Below are 20252 nucleotides of genomic sequence, written 5' to 3' on the forward strand. Positions count from 1 at the left end.
TAAGGCATATTTTATGTAAAGTAAGAAAAGGAATGACTTCCGGGCAGGTCGCATCAGTGCAGAAATGACCAAACAGATTTGCACAAAATTGGTTATCTGACCCAATACCAACAGGAGTCGAATATGAAAGTGGAGAGCACATTTGGAGCCTAGAAGCAGAGGACGTAGCGTGATGCAAACCCCTTCTGACAGGGAGAAGGGGTGGCAGCTGGCAGCCGCGCCTGTACCGATGCAAGGAGCTTCTTTGGAAAATAAGGGGTAGATTTTAAAAGGTGCGCACGCCCGTGCCCATGTGGCTCCCGGTGCGCGGCGCACACGGACGCACGGATTTCATGACATGCGCGCTGCTATAAAATCCGTGGGCAACGCGCACAGCGCGCTGGGTTTTATAATCTGCACGCGCAAATGTGGGCAACGCCCGCGGGGGGTGGGAGTGGGGGCAAATTTTGCATGAGTACGCGCAGCGATGCAATCGGGCCTCCCCCAGTTCCCTTCCAGTCCACTCCAATTAAGGAGCAGACTGGGAGGGAACTCCCCTACTCCCCTACCTAACCTTCTATCCCTTTCCCCTCTCCACCTCGTCCCCTAACGTCTACCTAGCTCCCCTGAATTTTTAAATTTTTTTTACTAACTGCTCCTCGGGAACAGAAGCAAATTACACGCGCCGGCCAGCTGCCAGCGCACACATCCTCTGAACAGCGTACAATGGCGTTGACCCAGCCCTCCCCGCCCCTTTGAAGAGGCCCAGCACTTGTGCGCATGCTGGGGTTTAAGCGCGTGGCCACACCCGTTCGAAAATACTTTAAAATCGTCGGCTCAGGGTGCTGCGGCAGTCAAAAAAGCAAACAGAATGTTAGGAATTATTAGAAAGGGAATGGTTAATAAAACAGAAAATGTCATAATGCCTCTGTATCGCTCCATGGTGAGACCACACCTGGAATACTGTGTACAATTCTGGTCGCCGAATCTCAAAAAAGATATAATTGCGATGGAGAAGGTACAGAGAAGGGCAACCAAAATGATAAAGGGGATGGAACAGCTCCCCTATGAGGAAAGGCTGAAGAGGTTAGGGCTGTTCAGCTTGGAGAAGAGACGGCTGAGTGGGGGATATGATAGAGGTCTTTAAGATCATGAAAGGTCTTGAACGAGTAGATGTGACTCGATTATTTACACTTTTGAATAATAGAAGGACTAGGGGGCATTCCATGAAGTTAGCAAGTAGCACATTTAAGACTAATCGGAGAAAATTCTTTTTTACTCAACGCACAATTAAACTCTGGAATTTGTTGCCAGAGGATGTGGTTAGTGCAGTTGGGTTTAAAAAAGGTTTAGATAAGTTCTTGGAGGAGAAGTCCATTACCTGCTATTAAGTTGACTTAGAGAATAGCCACTGCCATTAGCAACGTTAACATGGAATAGTCTTAGTTTTTGGGTACTTGCCAGGTTCCTATGGCCTGGATTGGCCACTGTTGGAAACAGGATGCTGGGCTTGATGGACCCTTGGTCTGACCCAGCATGTTCTTATGGTCACGCGCGTAAACCCTGGATTTTATGTACGCGGGCGTTTGAAAATTTGGCAGTTAGTGTACACCTTTCCAATCTTGTTTTTCTTAGCCTTTGATGCTCATGGTCCTGGCCTCTCTCCTTGAACAGACGCGCAATGAATTTTAAATAAACGGAGAGCAGTAACACTTAGAATATGGTACCGGACCATCTCAAGAGCAGAGATAAGCAATTAATAAATGGAATCTTACTTTTCTTTATCTCACAATTTTTTTTTAATAGCTTTCAGTAGAAGAATAATGGCTTTATTCATTGCCCCAGTCACATTTCTTACAGAGATCCAAGGTCCATAGCAAGCTGGAAATGAGATCAGCGCCAGTAGAAGGATGAAACAGCCTACCCAGAAAGTCATTCTCCCTGTAATTCGGAGTTTGGCGTATGTCGGTCCCCTCCACGGTGGACCTCCAACTCCCTGAGGGCCTCGGGACACCCGGCACTTGTGTCCATCACAAAGTTTCTGGGAGCTGCCCGGGTTGAAGTTAAGATTCAAAGCTAAGAAGAGCTCTGAACATGACATTGCAAGAGGGCACCTCGGAATTCTGCCCCCAAAACTCAAAATGCTGTGGCCACGTGAGATCTCTAGCAGGTCGGCTGACTGACACTTGCTCTGAGATCTTCGCCCATGGTGGGAAATTCACCCTTCTGATGGACAAGATCCAGGCGAGGGCAGCTGGGAAGGCTTTAACTGCCTCCACAGAGCTCAAGGCTGTATTCAGAATTGTTTCATAAAACAAGGCGTAAAGAACAAACTGTAAAAACAAAGCAAAGAAATCATAAAAGCCGCCATAAAGGCCATGAACATATCAAAAAAACGGCACATTGTAATCTCATAAACAGATAAGACCATCATCATATCAATGCATCATAAAACTAAACAATAGCGTACAGTACTGAAGAATCATAAAAAGTTCTAGAACAGCTGACACAAGCTAGCTCTGGAAATAAGGGGGGTTGTCAGAGAGTGGGGTCAGAGTAGGAAGCTACTAAAAATGGCATAAAGCAGAACAGAGCTTACATTTAAGAACAATTTTTAAACAGCCATGCTTTTATCTGAAATTGAAATATGCCTTTTGTAACCAAGCTTCCTCTGGAGCAGAATTGCAGAGATTAGGTGCCCAAGCCTGGCTCCTAACCAATCCGAACTCTTACATATTTATTAGTCAGAATCAGTTATTTACTCTTTTGGATAATAGAAGGCCTAGTGGGCACTCCATGAAGTTAGCAAGTAGCACATTTAAGATTAATTGGAGAACATTCTTTTTCACTCAACACACTATTAAACTCTGGAATTTGTTGCCAGAGGATGTGGTTAGTGCAATTAGTGTAGCTAGGTTTTAAAAAGGTTTGGATAAGTTCTTGGAGGAGAAGTCCATTAACTGCTATTAATCAAGCTGTCTTAGGGAATGGCCACTGCTATTAATTGCATCAGTAGCATGGGATCTTCTTAGTGTTTGGGTAATTGCCAAGTTCTTGTGGCCTGGTTTGGCCTCTGTTGGAAAGAGGATGCTGGACTTGATGGACACTTGGTCTGACCCAGCATGGCAATTTCTTATGTTCTTATGAGGGCTGGAGAAGGGACCATTGAAGAAATTCATGGGATATCATGAATCTCATTGGCTTTATTGTCTGAATGCAAATCAATCACACAATAAGGTACAATAGCCCAGCTTTCTAGAAGCCCTATTGGTCCTGCAGAAAGTTGAGGACTGTATAGGTTGTGACACCTTTTCAAAAGGACCAACAAAAAAAAAAAAAGATGTGGTCTCAGAAACTCATGGCCGACATCTTTTCAGGTATCACAATCTACAAAGGATCTCAATAAACTGCAATGGGTCAGCGTTTAACAGAATAATATCAGACTCCTTCGATCCTAAAACCCCTCCTTCTCAAATCCCCTGCCTTCAGCAGCACTGGAAATAATGGCAGATACAGATCAATGGGCCCATCCAGTCTGCCCAACCGAGATTCCTCCTCTCAAATTCTTTTCCCCTCCCGGGCAGATGAGCACACAAATTCCCCTTCGCATCCCCAAACTAAACACCTGCTACCCCTATCCTAAGCCTCCTGCCTTTGCAATGCTCCCATTTCGTTGCAGACGCATGCTCCTCAGCACCCTTCAGCTCATGGCCTCCCAGTAGGGACTCCTCAACATAACGACTCATCCCTACAAGAATGACCAGCATGTTTTGGAAAACTGCAGGGAAGCCTACGAGTGTTGCTAGATATTACTGGCAGGTTACATACAATCCGAGGATTTGGGGGAAAGAGCAACCGAAGGGTAATATTTCCTTTCCGGTAGCAACAATCCCTAGGAAACCAACTTAACTGCAAGCCATCACCAACCAGTTGGTTCTTGAAGCCACCTGTCAGCAGCCTTCCCGAGAACGACTGGCTGTAACCGAACACTCCTGAACAAATGTTTCTCAGTCAAGAATTAACCTTCAGTGCTCTCTACTAAAAACAGAAGGGGCTGGAAAAAAAAACCAAAACTCTTTCAGTAATTTATCTTGCACTTGGATCTTCCATACAAGAAACTGTTGGTACACGGAGACACCGCCACGGTTCTTACTTAACGCCAGCTGTGAGTCCATGTAACCCACTGACAGGCGACGCGCCTTGAGAAGACCAAACACGGTGTCGCGGAAATTCTTAACATGCTTGCTACAGCAGCCCAAAGTGCGTAGACCTTAAAGAAGAACTTTCAGAGCTTTTCTCAGAACATCTCTAGCTACATCCCCCTCTCGGATGATTTTAAAAAGATTAATTTACTAAATGACAAAACGGCACCATTAAATCTCAAATCCCCAAGAGGAAAAAATCAGTGGCACCATTGAAGGGATCAGAGTGTGGAAACCAATGACGAGAAGCAAGCGGTCATGTCATCTGCTAGGCCACAGTTTATTACATTATCATGATGCGAGAATGAAATTATGTCCCAGGCTTACATTAATCATGATTTACAAGCATTTTCCTCATAAAATATGTTAAAAAAAACAACAACCCCAAAAAACCCTTATAAAATATAGGATGGATTGCAATTGGTTTCCAAAAATTATTTTTTTTTTCACAGTTAAAACTTGGGGGGTGGGGGGGGTTCTTGTTATTTTGATAGCTACAAAATATTAAAAAAAAAAACAAAAACATTACAAATTTGGATATAGAGAATTTTGATTTACTTTCAGAGCATTAAATCTTCCCCAGATCAGACCCCAAAACCCTTCGGGTAATACAGTAAAACAAAGAAAGGAGAAAAGAGCACTGGAAGGTTTCTTTTGAAAAAAATATTTGAAAGTTATGAATACAGAGTTTCTATTTTCTCACCCATTATCATACTTAACATTTAATAAAAAAAAGAGCGCGATGGACAGACAAGATAATTCATCTCCTGAAGAGCACAGGAATACGACCTGACCTTGCTGAAGGTCGCACAGTGACTGATGTAGAGGGAAAACGAGCTGAAGTTTGCAGCTGCCTTCTGTTAACCCCATGCCAGCTCCGATCCCGCTCTGTGACAGCCCCTCTTCCATCCAGCTGCAAACCTCTTCAGTACTCAGCAGGTGCTTTGTAGAGCTCTTTTCTCCATAAACCACCCTGTAAAACCAGTTGGATTTTTTTTGGGATGGGAAGGGGTGTGATCCTTGCTCACGGAGTCTGCCCTGCCTTGTGTCAGACCAACATTAATAAGAGTCCAAACGCTTTCAAAACGTGTGCAATGAGCATGCGATCCAGCGCCAAACTACTACATGACATTGTTCATTATCTCCCGATACACGTAAGAGTGGTTTTTGCACAATAAGGGGGTCGATTTTAAAAGCAGCGCGTGTCCATGCGTGCACGGTTCCCGGTGCACACGCATGTTATAAAATCCAATGGCCGCGCACCACATGCGCGCGCCGGATTTTAAAATCAGCGCATGCATGTGCAGGTGGCATAGGCGGAGGAGGAATTTTCGTAAAATACGCTCGGCGACACAATCGGGCCTCCCCCAGTTCCCTACCCACCTACCTAACCTTCCTCCCTCTTCCCCTCTCCTCCCCGCCCCCTAAACCCAACCTAATTATCCCCATTTTTTTTATTTTGGTACTTCCTGCTCCTCTGGAGCAGAAGTAATCTCCGCACGCCGGCCGACTGCTGGCACGCGTGCTTCCCCCGGGACAGCGTCAATTGGCGCCGTCCCAGCCCGCCCCTTTGGAGAGGCCCAGCACTCCGGTGCGTACCAGGGTTTATGCGTGTGGCCGGGCCTGTTGTAAAATGCACGCGGCACGCGCAAAGCCCCGGCCACGCGCTTAAACCCCGAAATTTATGTGCATGACCCATTTAAAATGTACTTGTAAATGAAGATTTCCATTATTTATTTATTGTTCTACGGAGTTGAGCCGCTTAAGTGCCTTGCAGCATGTTTTAAATGAGGCAGTGCAGGGACCAAAGTGTGGGTGAGTGTTTTTGGACTCTTACTTGGAGCTGACATCACGGTCTGAGCATGCTCACTAGGACTCCACTGCCCAACTGGGGAAGGGATAATAAGGGGCATGCATGCTGTCAGGAAGCTGATAATGTTGTAAGTGTTGCAGCTGAGGGACACACATTAAGGGGGGTGAATTTAGCTTTCACAAGATACACAGGGTCTCTGAGCTGTGGTTTTTTGTTTTGGATTTTTTTTTCAACACCAGCAGCTGACAAATAACTTTCCACTGGAAATCTGTCCAAGTCTCAGATTTGGGTGTATCAGAGCCAAAAAGTCTAAAAAGAGAAGCTCTGACGCTTCCAGAATCACAGCCTCCTATGGTAAGCTTTCATTTAGAGGGCAATCCCGGGCAGCCCATGCAGTTGGAAAGAGCGCGGGTATGTTCACCGCGCATGCTTCATAGCTGCCAGGGTATTTCCCTTTCATATTTAGCTGGCGTGAAGTATGTGCCCTAGAACAGCAGTTGCAGGGTACACGAGTGATCTGTGTGGGTGGTGGGGGTGTGTGTGGAGTGGAGGAGTAGTTTAGTGGTTAGAGCAGTGGGCTATGAACCAAAAGACCAGTGGTCAAGTCCTGCTGTCACTCCTTGTGACCTTGGGCAAGTCACTTTCCTCTCCATTGCCTCAGGTACCTGAATGTAATCCACTTTGAAGTGCTGAAAAAAAGTGGAATATAAAATACGGTGCATGCTTTTGAAAACACCAAGAAAGCACACTGTTTTACTCCTCCCACCTACAAACGTACATGGAAGGCAGATTTTGGAAGGCCACTGCACTAGGATAACTTATCTGCAGAAGAGATTATATAGTAACGTTGAAATTTGCCCTGCATCTATGTAAGCTTTGCTATGATACTTAACATGATTAGAGTACGTGGTAAATTATTTTTTGAACTCCCATGTTTTTAATTTTCCATTTTTGCTATGCACCCCGCCACGAACGCTAGCAGATGCATGCTACAGGTTATAGATGTTTAAAAATAAAGAAATAAAGATTTTAAAAACCTGCAACCATCCTCCTTTAAACCTGCCAGGTTTGGGGGGGAGAGATTCTGTGAATTAAAAAACAAATGAAAAATATTTGGAATTTAGCAAATGAAATCCCACGCTGACAGTTCAAAGGTACAACCAACCTCCGTATTAAATCTTAGAATAAGCCTCCTCCACCGCCATTAAAATTTCACCTCCTTGGACCGCTCTCTAGAGTTGGTTAATGAAATGCAGGCTTGCTGGTTTTCACCTACACATTTTTTGTTTGGAAGCTAACACAACATTGCAGTTGAGTTCGCTCTTCACTGAATCAGCTCTCAGCTTAGATGCCCGGTCAGCAGTCATCCATGCAATAAAAAAAAAAACCAGGCAGGATGTAACCACTGTGAGCCAACCATGTGAGGCTCTGGCATGGAGACCGACACCGCTGGAGGGTGTTTGCCAGGTAAACAGAAGTGGTATGTGGACAAAAATAAAAGCCTATTGCACATCCTGGCTGGGAGAAGGGAAAAAAAAAAAAAAAAAGCTTTGATACTAGAATCACAGCTCCTGAACTGCCACCACGAAGAAGGAGCAACAGGATCTGGGAAACATGCTGATGCAATCCCAACCTGTTTCACAGTCTGTGGCCAGAATCGACTCCCACCCTGACCACACAAAAGGCAGAGCAAGTGAGAACCCGGGGCAAAGCTGGCCTCCAGCCAGGGCTGCAACCATCCAGCTATCTCAGGCTGCAGTCTTCCAGGACTGTCAGGCTTCTGTTGCTTGGAGCCTATAATTAAACTATTAGCAGGTTTTCCTACCTGTAATGCTTGACATGAAGTGAAGGATTCAGTGCAGACCTAATTATATTATTATGGTTTCATGTACTGTCTCAGGGAGGGGGGATATGAAAACAGCCCGGATAGCGGGAAAGTCTGCCTGACAGGCATCCACCGAGGATTTTCAGTGCCGACTTGCGTGCACACGTTCGCTTGGAAAAAATCTTCAGATGACTGGCCGAAATTTGCAAACGTACTGCACAGAGCAACGCTGCACCTGCTCTTTGGAAGGAGGAACGCGTGCGACATAGTTTACACGCGCACTTTTTAAAATTGGAAAAAGTATACGCTGAAATCCCAGCGCTGCCTCCCCTCCGGAATGCCTCCCCGCGGCTCACATAAAGACCGCACACAAAGTTTTATGCCCGCTCGGCCAGGGGCTATTTTAGTAGAACCATTTATGCACATAAAATCTGGTTTTATGTGCGCAACTAGCTTTGAAAATTCAGTCCTTAGTATCACCTCTGTCAGTTAATCAGCGCTTTACCTATTCTGATGGTAATATATTGTATTGGATTAGAAGAACATAAGAAATTGCCATGAAATTGTCAGAGCAAGGGTCCATCAAGCCCAGCATCCTGTTTCCAACAGAGGCCAAACCAGGCCACAAGAACCCGGCAATTACCCAAACACTAAGAAGATCCCATGCTACTGATGCAATTAATAACAGTGGTTATTCCCTAAGTAAACTTGATTAATAGCAGTTAATGGACTTCTCCTCCAAGAACTTATCCAAACCTTTTTTGAACCCAGCTACACTAACTTCACTATCCACATCCTCTGGCAACAAATTCCAGAGCTTTATTGTGTGTTGAGTGAAAAAGAATTTTCTCTGATTAGTCTTAAATGTGCTACTTGCTAACTTCATGGAATGCCCCCTAGTCCTTCTATTATACGAAAGTGTAAATAACCGATTCACATCTACTGGTTCAAGACCTCTCATGATCTTAAAGACCTCTATCATTTCCCCCCCTCAGCCGTCTCTTCTCCAAGGTGTACCCCACACCTTGAGCAGCCTCTAAGGGTGGAAAGGTTGTTCATAAACCAATATATTTAATTTAACAAGGGATAGGCATGAAGAAAGGGGCAGGGCTTTTCTTTCATGGGATTTCTGCAGAAGAGATTGTATAGTAACATAGAAGTCATCGGCCGGTGCATTTATTTACCCCCATTCGTTTCTCATCTTTCCAAACCATAGCTGGTCCAGTTAAGGATATCTCTCAGCTGTCAGACCTGACTGCCTGCAGGATATGGCTCCTTATCCGGATCAGTTCTGTGGTCTTCCCTCTTCGGTCCTGCACCCATTCTGGGCAGAAACACAAACAAGTTCCCAGCACCGGGTCCCCCTCCGCCCCAAAATGTCCTTTACCCAGCTTCTCAACGCTGTTCTGACCCCTGCCCTCTCTATCCGTCCCAGGCCCTGCTTACATCTTGTCACAGGATCCATCACCCTCCCAGTAAAGACGCGTTCTCAAGTTTCCTCTGAGCCTCCTTTCCTCCAAATTCATATCAGGACCCCCTCGTCCTTGAATTTCCATTTCTGTGGGAAACACCGCCTTCCCGCTAATTCTCTGAATGTTTCTTTCCTGCGGCACTGGAGTGCAGCCACGAGAACAGAATTACTATTCCTGGCCTTCTAAAACAAGGCCTCGGGGATGTCAGAGAGGATCTTGATGTAGTCTCATCCGTATGTCGGTGCCTTTGGTGGAACAGCGCCCCCAACTCACCTCTGGGGCCTCACATCAGACCCGGATCAGAGGGAAGAGTATACCCGGACTGAGCCACGCCACGCAGCACCCACTGCTCCGTGGAGCCCCCCCATCCAAGAATTGTCCAAACCCAGCTCTGTTCAGCACCTAAGATCGAAATCTCAGGAGATCATGGGGAGAGGAGTGGACGACAGCTGCATCTTCACAATGAAGACAAAATCAGCAGCAAAATAAATAAACGCGGGTCTGATCTTGGGGAAAATGCGACCCGCCACGCACAGATTCTCCAGGATCAGTATTCTTGGATTACTGCTGCGCTTTTAGGGGACTCGCAGAGAGGTGTGCGAGTCAGATTTCCCACCGTGATGCCTCGTCTTATGACCCACCTGCAAGACTGTGGGGACCCACTGGGGGATCCAGGCCCCCCACTCGAGCAGCCTGAACTGTGAGCAGGTAGAACAGTTAAAAAAAAAAAGGTCTGGGACAGGCTCAGCCTGCCTCTGAGGACCTGCAGCCATCTGGTAACGCAATATTGTCGTGAGGCGGTTCCCTCCTCAACCAACAAAATATCCTTCTTGCTCCGATGGCACCAACATATGTCCTTTTGTCTCACACTCACGCACAGACACACACACAGCAGTGGCAAGCTGGACACAGTAGAAGCACATTGCAAAAGCATTTTCAGAATTTGCAAAATAATTTTTTTTTTTTTAAGTTAAAAGAGCTGCACTGTACCGAAATCCAGCCTTTCACTAGGTTAAAGTGTGGCAGTGGTGACATTGTGACAGGTCAGCACAGGAGCTGAATGCGTGGGCACGAGACGCTATGGGATCAATTGCACGGCTCCGTTTTTTTTCTCTCACCCTGGTAAAAGCCATGCACGGAAGATTAGGCGTGCGCCGTCGTGGTCACGCAGAGCCAATGTTAGCAAAGGGGAGATTGGCAAGTGACGGGAACCTGCCAGAATCCTGAGATGTCTTCCGTATCTGTGTCAGGGCTATCCAACAGAGCGCAGCAAGCAGAGGCCACCCGGGAGGGAAGGTGCGGACCTCGGAGAAAGCAAGGCAGAGGCACCATGCTGGAGCCCAGGGGCTGGATAGGAGCCAGGAGCACAGGAACGTGCTAGGCGAGCAGTATTGGAACAGGATTACAAGGCAGGAGCACTGAGGGCCAGGATCAGCAGTCGGACGGATAGCACTTCCACAGGGCTGAGGCTAGACTAGCACCGTGTACCTTCTGAGCATGCCTTATATGTTGGCATCAGTTTGGAGCAGACCCGGTGCTGGTCCAGTCGGACTGCTGCAGGGGTGCTGGATAGCCTCCTCCAGTAGAGACGCTAGGGCTCTCTGGCCAGCCGGTCACCTCTGCAGCTCCGCAGCAGATTCACCCCCTCCTGAAACTCTCAGGATCAAACCCCCGTCGCCCCTGACAATCTGAATCTGACGCTAAAGATATCCCCCCGCAGAGGGGCTGGCGGGGAGCCGGCCGGCAACTGGGCGAGTGGTGACCGAGGCAGAGCGCGTCCACCTGTCTCGGAAGTCAAGTCATTTTCAAAAGCTGCCATTCAACCTCCCACTCCACCATCATTTCTTCAGTAACAAAACGGCATTAAGGACTTTAAGACTGTGAGAGAAACCAATAAATAGCAAAACAGGGATCACATACAGGCATCGCATACCGGATCTAAGCTAAAACATCAAATAAGTCATCCAGTAAGCTTATAAACTTGGTTAATGTATAACTGCAGTCAGCATCCTAGGCCAATGACTACAAATGCAGGTACCATGAGGATTCAAAGAGGCAGCCGAGTGTTTCTTTCCATTCGCGGGGCATTAGCGCCTGAACCTCAGAAATTCAAAATTGTGCTTTTTAGAAATCCCGCACCTCCCTCTCTCCCCCCCCCCCCAGCAAGTCTTCTGAATCCCTTAATCAGGTTTACCACCTGAACTGACCCCCCCCCCCCCCCAAAAAACTATAACTCACTGCTCGCGAATCCCGGGATCGGACTGGTGGGTTATCAAAAAGGCCAGGACGCAGAGCTCTCGCGCAGAAAGACGCAGCCTCAGGCCGCAAGGGAAAATTTCAAAGATAGCAAAATCTGTTTCAGAAGAGCCGGGCGGCCGGTTACAGGACGAGGCAGACTTCCTGCCAGCGCGGAAAGAGAAACGAATCCGTCCCGCTGGCGGATGCCGCATGAGTCAGTTCTGTTTTATTTTATCTTTGGGGTTTGTTTTTTTTTTTTGTTTAAATAAATCTGTCATCGGGGGGTGGGGAGTATCCCAGTCAAACATCGCAGTTAGCCGCACTGGTTTTTCCTGCAAGCTGCCCACCAGGGCCCCCACAAGAGAGCCTATGCGCCTCATGAAGGCATTTCACACAGAGGGGACTCCTCGACCAGCCCCCCCCCCCTCCCTGGCAGCCTCACGTTCCCGTCCAGGCCCTGCTTAGGCAGCAGCCATGCTTAAAAGTCGAGGGCTGGTGAAGCTGTGACCCCCCTCCCCACCTCCGTCTTCTCCACGCTCGCCGCAGCCTTTTGGGCCTTCCGCACCCCAGGCCACACCTGGGGCTGGAGATGCTGCAGCCCCTGAGGGGATGGGGAGGGACTCCCGGTGGCCGGATTTAGAGCCCACGGAGACACGAGCACGGCTCCCGGCCTCGGGGACCGTGGCTGCGACGAGCGGACTGGAAGTCGTGAGGGGGAGGGGGGGGGGGGGGAAATCCCCGGGCAGCTGCAAGCGAAGGCTCATGGCAGCAGCAGCAGCAGCCCCGAGACGCACTGGTTCCAACTGAGCTGGAAGAGGAAAGGGAGGAACCAGCGGGCCAGAGGCGCAAAAAAAAAAAAAAAAAAAAGAGAATTATTATTACCGCGAGCTCGTCCGCTGGCACAAAGACTCTGGCAGCTCTCTCTCCGAACAGGGGCACTCGAATACCGGGTTCCCCATTAACATCCTAAGCAAAGTCTCAGAGAAAAAAAAAATTAATAATACATTTCCCATGTTTTCCTGGAGCCCTTCAGCATCCTTTATCTGAACAACGTCCCACAGCACCGCCGCTCTTCCCCTGCCCCCATCCCTTTCTTTTCTCTCTGTGACGTTCTGTCTTCCAGCGCCTGAGGGGTTTTCTTTACCTCTTGGCACGGGACCATCTTTCAATTCTTTCATCTTTTTGACATTATGCGGTCACCACAGTGAGAGGCGTTGCAGATTGAGGCTCGGGTAGCGCCCGCGTGACCGACCGTATAGTTCCCAATCTCAAACGTCTCCCGACGGGGCAGATCTGAAGGTGTCCTGCCTTCTGGAAGCAGGATGCGGTTTTCAAATTAAAAACAGGCCCATGACTCCTTCTGCAACAACAACAAAAAAAAAAACAACGTCCTTGTGGATTGTAAACAAAAGCGAAAGCTGGAAAGTTTCAGCTTTGGACGGCGGGCTGTCTGCAAATATTTGCTCCAGAGCAGGTGCCAGAACACGCCGGACGCGACACCTGCCTGCAGCCCGCGGGAAGGCATAAGAACATAAGAACATGCCATACTGGGTCAGACCAAGGGTCCATCAAGCCCAGCATCCTGTCTCCAACAGTGGCCAATCCAGGCCACAAGAACCTGGCAAGTACCCAAAAACTAAGTCTATTCCATGCACACATTAGAGCCCTGGGGACTCGGAGGAGACGGAGCAGCGCACAGAACAGGCTCGGGCCGGCACTGGGAGGTCCAGCTTAGGGGCGACGGCCCACTGCAGCCGCAGTCTGCAATTACCCAAACTCCGCAGTAAAAGCCGAGCAGACAGAAATGGCTGGAAGCGTCTTGTTTCCCTTGCTTTTTTTTTTTTTTTTTTTTGTCCCTTACACGCCAAACGCAAATGCCTGGTGAGCACGAGGTGAGCTCCCAGGGATCGTATTCACCACTGGACTTGCAGAGGCTTTCCACTAACGTACTTGAGGGAGTTAGAAAGGGGGAGCACGATAGAAGCATTCACCCGAAGCTTCAGTAAAAACACGGGAAGCGGATATTTTCCACAGAAAAGGAAATTCAAGGAGAAGGGGGGGGGGGGGGTCATGATATGGAGTGGCAGGGAGGGAGGTTCAGAGGAAACGAGAGGGGATGTAGGTACCTGGGATAGACATAGAGCACCAGGCCTGGGGAGCGGAGAGCACCGTTATCTCCTGGCCTGTTGCTGAAGTCTCTGCCCTGCGGCTCCCGGCCCATCAGCGATCCCAGCGATGTCAGGGGCGAGGGACCATGACAGCAGTACAAGTCCCTGGGAAAGGCGGGGTCCTCGAGGCAGTCACCCTAATCCGCCCCCCGTCACCCTCGGCCCCGCAGAGTGCAGCGGCAGATGCAGAGGGGCGCGGAAGAAACGAAGAAGGGGGGCTCGAGTGTTTGCTCAGTCATATAAAACTTTGAGGGCCCAAGAAGGGAAAAAACAAAAAATAGGAGCCAATGGCCGGAAGGGTGGGTGCAGCTGCATCCACCTTCCAAAAAGGTGGGGAGTAAAGTGCACAGAGCAGGCACGGACACAACCCTACACAGCAGGGCTTCCACGAAGGCTGGGGGGGTGACCTGCGCGGAGCGACCAGGGTTAACACCAACACATCAGTGAGCCCCGAGAGGCCGCATATTTCGGACACGAGCCTCAAATTTTGGCGGCTGCGTAGACCATCACACAAGTTAAGAGTTAAAACACGGCAGGGGGGACACCGGATTACGTTATTTGTTCTTATAAGAATCGAAGAGGAAGACGAGGCCTGGAATAGCTTAAACAGCGGAGGCGGCAGAGGCCCCACCCCTGCCGCAGAATTTCAAGATGCTTGGGGCAGTGGCAGAAACAGGGTTGAAAGGCTGGATAAAAACATGGAGACGGGGGGAGCTGCTGTTTGAGATCTCGCCAGGTACTTGTGACTGTTGCAAACAGGATACTGGGCTTGATGGACCCTCGGTCTGACCCAACAACGCAGGTTCCTGTGAGAACGAATAGGCGCATCTACCCAACCAAACCTGGCAGAGAACCAGAAAGGAAGAAATCTCAACGGATGGGACCAACCGGTTGTTATCGGCCTTCATCTACTACATGAACGCTGTCCTGCCATGGTTCAGTTAACAATGGGATCCTTTCAACGGTGTCCTGTGAATAAAGTCTCTGGTGCCCGCCGCGTTAGCCCACTGGGATGTGGAGAACTTCGGAAACCTTTTTGTACTGGACTAACTGGAGACGTCGGTGGCAGGTTTTCCAGAGCTGCAGCTGGAGCCCCGCCCATGAGGAGCTGTTCCTGCTGTTTGTTTGCTTTTCACCTCCTTATCTTTTTTCAGAGCCTCCCCCCTTTATTTGGATTCTTCTCCTGAGTACAGTTTGAGTTCCCCCCCCCCCCCTCTTGTTTCTGGTTTTGTGTACCAGGGGAACGAGTTTCTTATTCGGCGGCGTTGGAAAACCCAGCAACTTTCTTGGTTCTTTTAGGACCCTCGCCCTCCCTCGTACATCTGCACCCAGAGGTTGAGGGGACCTTGGGAGCAGAGAGACTGGAAGTAGTAGAGTAACACCCCTCCCATTTTCTTTTTTTGTTTTTATTTCTCCTGGTGATTTTCGGTTTGATTTCAGAGCTCTTTTTTTTTTTTTTTTTGGTGGGGGCTCTTTCTTCTTAGATTTTCTTGAGTGGGAAGCGAGGGTGGGTGTAACTCCCCCACAATTCAATATTAGAGTGAATTCCAAGGAGGAAGAGAAGCCGCCCCACCCCCTTTCTATTCAGCTGGGCATAAGGAAGCCCCGATGGCAGCTTTCCAGAGACAGGAAGCGGAGAAGTTAGCGGTGCAAGAGCTTGTGCGCTGGAGTCAGGGAACCCGGGAGGAGTGGTCGACTTAGGGCTACTCCCCCCCTCCCCCCCCCGGACAATGCATGCCCCCACCACCACCAGTGGATCCCAGAGTGGGAGAACCAGTGCTGAGAAAACATCAGATGGAGGTACTCCAGAGGGGTGCAACCCTGGGAACTAGGCCGAGGCCTTGGGACACCTCTCCAGGTCCCAAGGAGAATCCTCGGGTCGAGTCACCTCAGGAAAACTGGATTGGGGAAGGCGCCTGGCGAGAAACGAAAGCCCAGAGACGTTCTGCAGGTTGACTCTACTCCAGGGGGAGGGGGAAGCCCCTGAAGAGGAGGAAAACATGAAAGCAACCCTGAGGAGAAAACTCCCTCGGCTGGAGATCCCCAAGGGGATGGACAGCACCGAGGAAGTCCTAGGGAGATTCCTTGCAGCAGGGGAGTCACGGAAGGAGCAGGAGAAGGCTGAAGAGGGCCCAGGAAGGTCTTTGGTTATCCAGACTCCTCCTGAGGGCCTAAAAGGCTTACCAGCCTCTCATGACCAAGGAGACCAGGACTGCGGCCTCCTCCGGCAAGGCCATAAGCCAGGTGATCACCGAAGCTGCACAACTTCGTGTTTTATGCACATAAATGCTGAATACTTTGGCCCCGTGTCACGAACTGCAGGTTCAACCCCACAGACTAACATCAGCCCCAGAAACCTTCTTCCAGCTCTGTCCAGGAGTTACATTTCCAGAGCTAAGCCAGCGCACCTCTCTGGATCGCAGGGTGCTAGCTTACTGCCTTCATTATCATGGGATTTGCATGGAGGAGCACACAGGTTTATTCACATCTGGGCGCTAAACTCCTTGTTAAATTGGAAGCTGTGTGCACAGCCGAGCGCATCTCGTTCCATCAGCCTAAGAATGAAGCACAGGTGAGGCAGCTCGAATGTGCATATAAATTACAGGTTACGCTGCAGGGCTGGTGTGGTGATTGTTATGAAAGCTATAAATTCTGCTTTGTCTCCGTCGGTTTTCTGACTCTCCTGCAGACACATCCCTCCCCAAGCCGTCCTTTCACCGCTCGGAAAACAAACACCATCACACCACCCTCTGTAACACAAACTGTCATCTCCTCGTGTACTGGGGCCACCGTCCCGAGGAAGGCAGCAGCTGGTCACAGGTGTCCTGAGTGAGTCCAATACAAAACCTCTCGGCTCCGGCTGATTGACAGAGCCTTGCTTCCAGTCCTCCTCGGTTTCACTCTTCCAGGTCCTGAGCGATTTGCCCCTTGCCTTACACGCATATTCACTGTGAGCTTTTGTAAACTGAACTCCATAAGAACATAAGAAATTGCCATGCTGGTTCAGGCCAAGGGTCCATCAAGCCCAGCATCCTGTTTCCAACAGAGGCCAAAACCAGGCCACAAGAACCTGGCAATTACCCAAACACCAAGAAGATCCCATGCTGCTGATGCAATTAATAGCAGTGGCTATTCCCTAAGTAAACTTGATTAATAGCAATTAATGGACTTCTCCTCCAAGAACTTATCCAAACCTTTTTTAAACCCAGCTACACCAACTGGACTAACCACATCCTCTGGCAACAAATTCCAGAGCTTAATTTTGCGTTGAGTGAAAAAGAATTTACTCCAATTAGTCTTAAATGTGCTACTTGCTAACTTCATGGAATGCCCCCTAGTCCTTCTATATTCCGAAAGTACAAATAACTGATTTACATCTACTCGTTCAAGACCTCTCATGATCTTAAAGACCCCTATCATATCCCCCCTCAGCCGTCTCTTCTCTAAGCTGAGCAGCCCTAACCTCTTCAGCCTTTCCTCAAAGGGGAGCTGTTCCATTCCCCTTACCATTTTGGTTGCTCTTCTCTGTTCCTTCTCTATCGCAACTATATATTTTTTGAGATGCGGCGACCAGAACTGTACACAGTATTCATGGTGCGGTCTCACCATGGAGTGATATAGAGGCATTATGACATTTTCCGTTTTATTAACCATTCCCTTCCTAATAATTCCTAACATTGTTTGCTTTTTTGACTGCTGCAGCACACTGAGCCGACGATTTTAAAGTATTATTCACTATGATGCCTAGATCTTTTTCCTGGGTGGTAGCTCCTAATATGGAACCTAACATCGTGTAACTACAGCAAGGGTTATTTTTCCCTATATGCAACACCTTGCACTTGTCCATATTAAAACTCCACCTACACCCAAGCCACTCTGGCACAGAAACAAACAGCAACCAACGAAAAAGAGGCAACAGAGAAATGATTTTAAAATTACACTAAGGAACTGGAACGGTGCGATTATATGCAGACTGTACAAAATCCCAGACCTGCCTGGCTCAACAGGCATACTCCCCTATAAGCACTTGACAATTTGTTTTGCATGCCTGTCCTCTCCGGCACACCTACACGTGCTTTATTTACATTTTTTTAATCTGCTTTTTAAAGGGTGACTAATTGTAGAAAAATACGGAAGAACTGTAGGTGATTGGGTCTTGCAAAAGTACCTTGAGTGCTGCACCTGAATTAAGTGATGAGGCTTCTTTTCTGCTTCTGCCAGCCAATCTACCCTGTGCACCATCACATCCTACAGCACACACACTTGTACACCTCCCAGCAAGTTACAAAACACATTGGCCCCAATTCCAACATTCTTATGGGCAGAAATGTATTTGTGTGTCAAGCAGGCACAGAAGCCCAGTTAAAAAAAAACCAAAACAAAAAAATCACATGCAACACACACACGCTTCTTGGTGATTGCCCTCAGCGGGCTCAGTCTGGAGCACTGCGGGTTGTGCTTGTGCCATTACAATCAATAGGGCTCAAGGTGGGTCTCAGGAAATGGCTAGGAGGGGTGGAGAGGAGTTATAAAATGTGAGAGGAAAATCAGGGCTGACCCAGGGGTGATCACCCTGGGCCCTATACTTGAGGATCCCGCTTTTCCATGGTGGCCACATTGCCAACGTTATAAATTCACTGTTCCAAGGCCCAGCTTCTGTTGATTTGCAACGGTCCTCGCACCCTCCTAAAATCAGCCCTGAAGAGAATACAAATATGGAAAAGAATGCTGCAATTAAAGTGATTTAACCCCTAGGACTCCAAGCATCTTCAATAAGCACATTACTTCTCTAACAAAGAAGTATGAAAGAAGTGATACGATACACCTATTATGGACTATGTTTTGGAACATCAAAAAAAGTTTTATCTTCCATAATTTAATTTGCACGCATAATGCTCTTACGAGCCCCACCCAGAATAACTGAAAAAGGATTAGTAAATGCATTTAGCCTATTCCGTGCCATTCAGGAAAACCTATTTTGAAAAAGTGTTTTGGGTTTTACTTATCGTCCTTGGTAGGTTTGCGAGCCAAACTGGCCACGCTGAACCCTCACCCCCCAGCTCCTCGCCCTCGGCTCTTCGTCACGCGCCTTCCACCCGGGCCCCTGACATTCTGGAACGCCGATTATTCATCCTGCGCTCTGATTGGTCGCCACGGCCGCCGTCCCACGCCAGTGACAGCTGGATTGGAACGCTACACCACAAGCCCACATGTCCCGCAAAAAAGCGATCCCTTCAGAGCACCACCCAGAGCCGAGAACAGAACACCCTCTTCTACCAAAAAACAAGAGATCCACCAAAGGTCCCAGAGCCGACATCACCGCCAAGAGAACCACCGCTATCTACCCCCTGAATTTATCCCCAGAACCGAGAACCACCACTACCCGTTAAACCAAGAACACCATCTGTCCCCAGAACGGAGATCTCTCTCCAAACCCAGAACCGATATCCTCCATCCTATCCAGAGCCGAGTCCAGCCCCACACCCCAACACCGGTCCAAGACTGAGATCCTCCCCCCCCCCCCCCTCGACAGCTCCGATCCCTCCCTGTACTCATCTGCGCTGCTTGCCATGAGTTGTTATTGCTGCAGATCATCCTTTCCCGCACACACCACAGGCTTAGGAAGTCTGCAGATCTATTAATACCCGCGGCACATCTCACTCCCAACCCGCCCGCCTCCCGATCAACGGCGCTAAAGTACAAATCTTCTGCAATAAACTGTAAAAACACGACTGGGAACGGATCGCCGGGAAAACGCAGCAGCTACGGCGGGGGCGGAGGGGGAAGACTCGCGTTACTTTTCCTTTGCAACAGTGTCTCTCCCCCTCCCCACTCCGTGTTATTGTAGATCCGTTGCACTTCCCCGGCTGTCGCGTTGCTCTTCGCACTTAGCGGGAGAAACTGCGCTTCGATCCGCTGGAAGACGTCCTGAGCCCTGCCCAGCCCCGGCACACCGGACGAGCAGAGGAGACGCATGCTGCCCTCTACAACCAAGCCAACTCCTTCCCTCCGGGCGCCCGGACACAGCGGCTGGGGGGGTCGGGGGTCCACTTACCAGATCGGGCACCAAGCCGGCCTCTCACGCTCCTCCTTTGGGATGCCGAGGAGGATCGAGCTTAAACTAGAAGGCAGCAGAGATCGTCTCCGCCTCCCGCCCTCCTCCTCCTCCTCCTCCTCCTCCTCCTCGGTGACAGGCGCCCCTGACACCCGGCCCCTAGGCAAGAGTAAGCGCGCACGGTCGCCCAAGCTGCCTGCCCCGCCCCTTCGGATCCTAGATACTTTATTGGTGCAGGAGGTGCCAAAAGTCATAAATAAGTCAGGACAATGCGCATATTCGGGTGCTGCTCCTCATTGGCCCTGCTCAGATTAGTTTCTGGCTTGGTGACAGGCTCCAACGCCTGCAATAACTGCTGCTGTTTGTCTTCTTTCCCTCAGGATTATAAAGTTTTTCCTGCTTATTCTGTTGTGGGAAGTTTCTGAGTTTCTCAATCATCTTTTGGAAAATGTATTTCTCTGTCTTTGCGAACGCATTTCTATTTCCCCAGAGCTACACTA

The 20252-nt window shown here is 49.0% G+C and overlaps 1 protein-coding gene across 1 annotated transcript in view; it reads right to left on the minus strand.

Annotated features, from left to right (window-relative positions):
• Positions 1-19841, minus strand: part of SYNE3 (spectrin repeat containing nuclear envelope family member 3) — an 86246-nt gene extending 66405 nt beyond the window's left edge. Inside the window, exon 1 of the mRNA XM_029597884.1 lies at positions 19753-19841. The gene's annotated coding sequence lies outside the window, so the exon portion shown is untranslated. The remainder of the gene's footprint in view (positions 1-19752) is intronic.
• Between the last annotated feature and the right edge of the window lie 411 nt (positions 19842-20252).

The sequence above is a fragment of the Rhinatrema bivittatum genome, chromosome 4, assembly GCF_901001135.1.
Source record: "Rhinatrema bivittatum chromosome 4, aRhiBiv1.1, whole genome shotgun sequence".
In the NCBI taxonomy this organism is placed as follows: Eukaryota; Metazoa; Chordata; class Amphibia; order Gymnophiona; family Rhinatrematidae; genus Rhinatrema; species Rhinatrema bivittatum.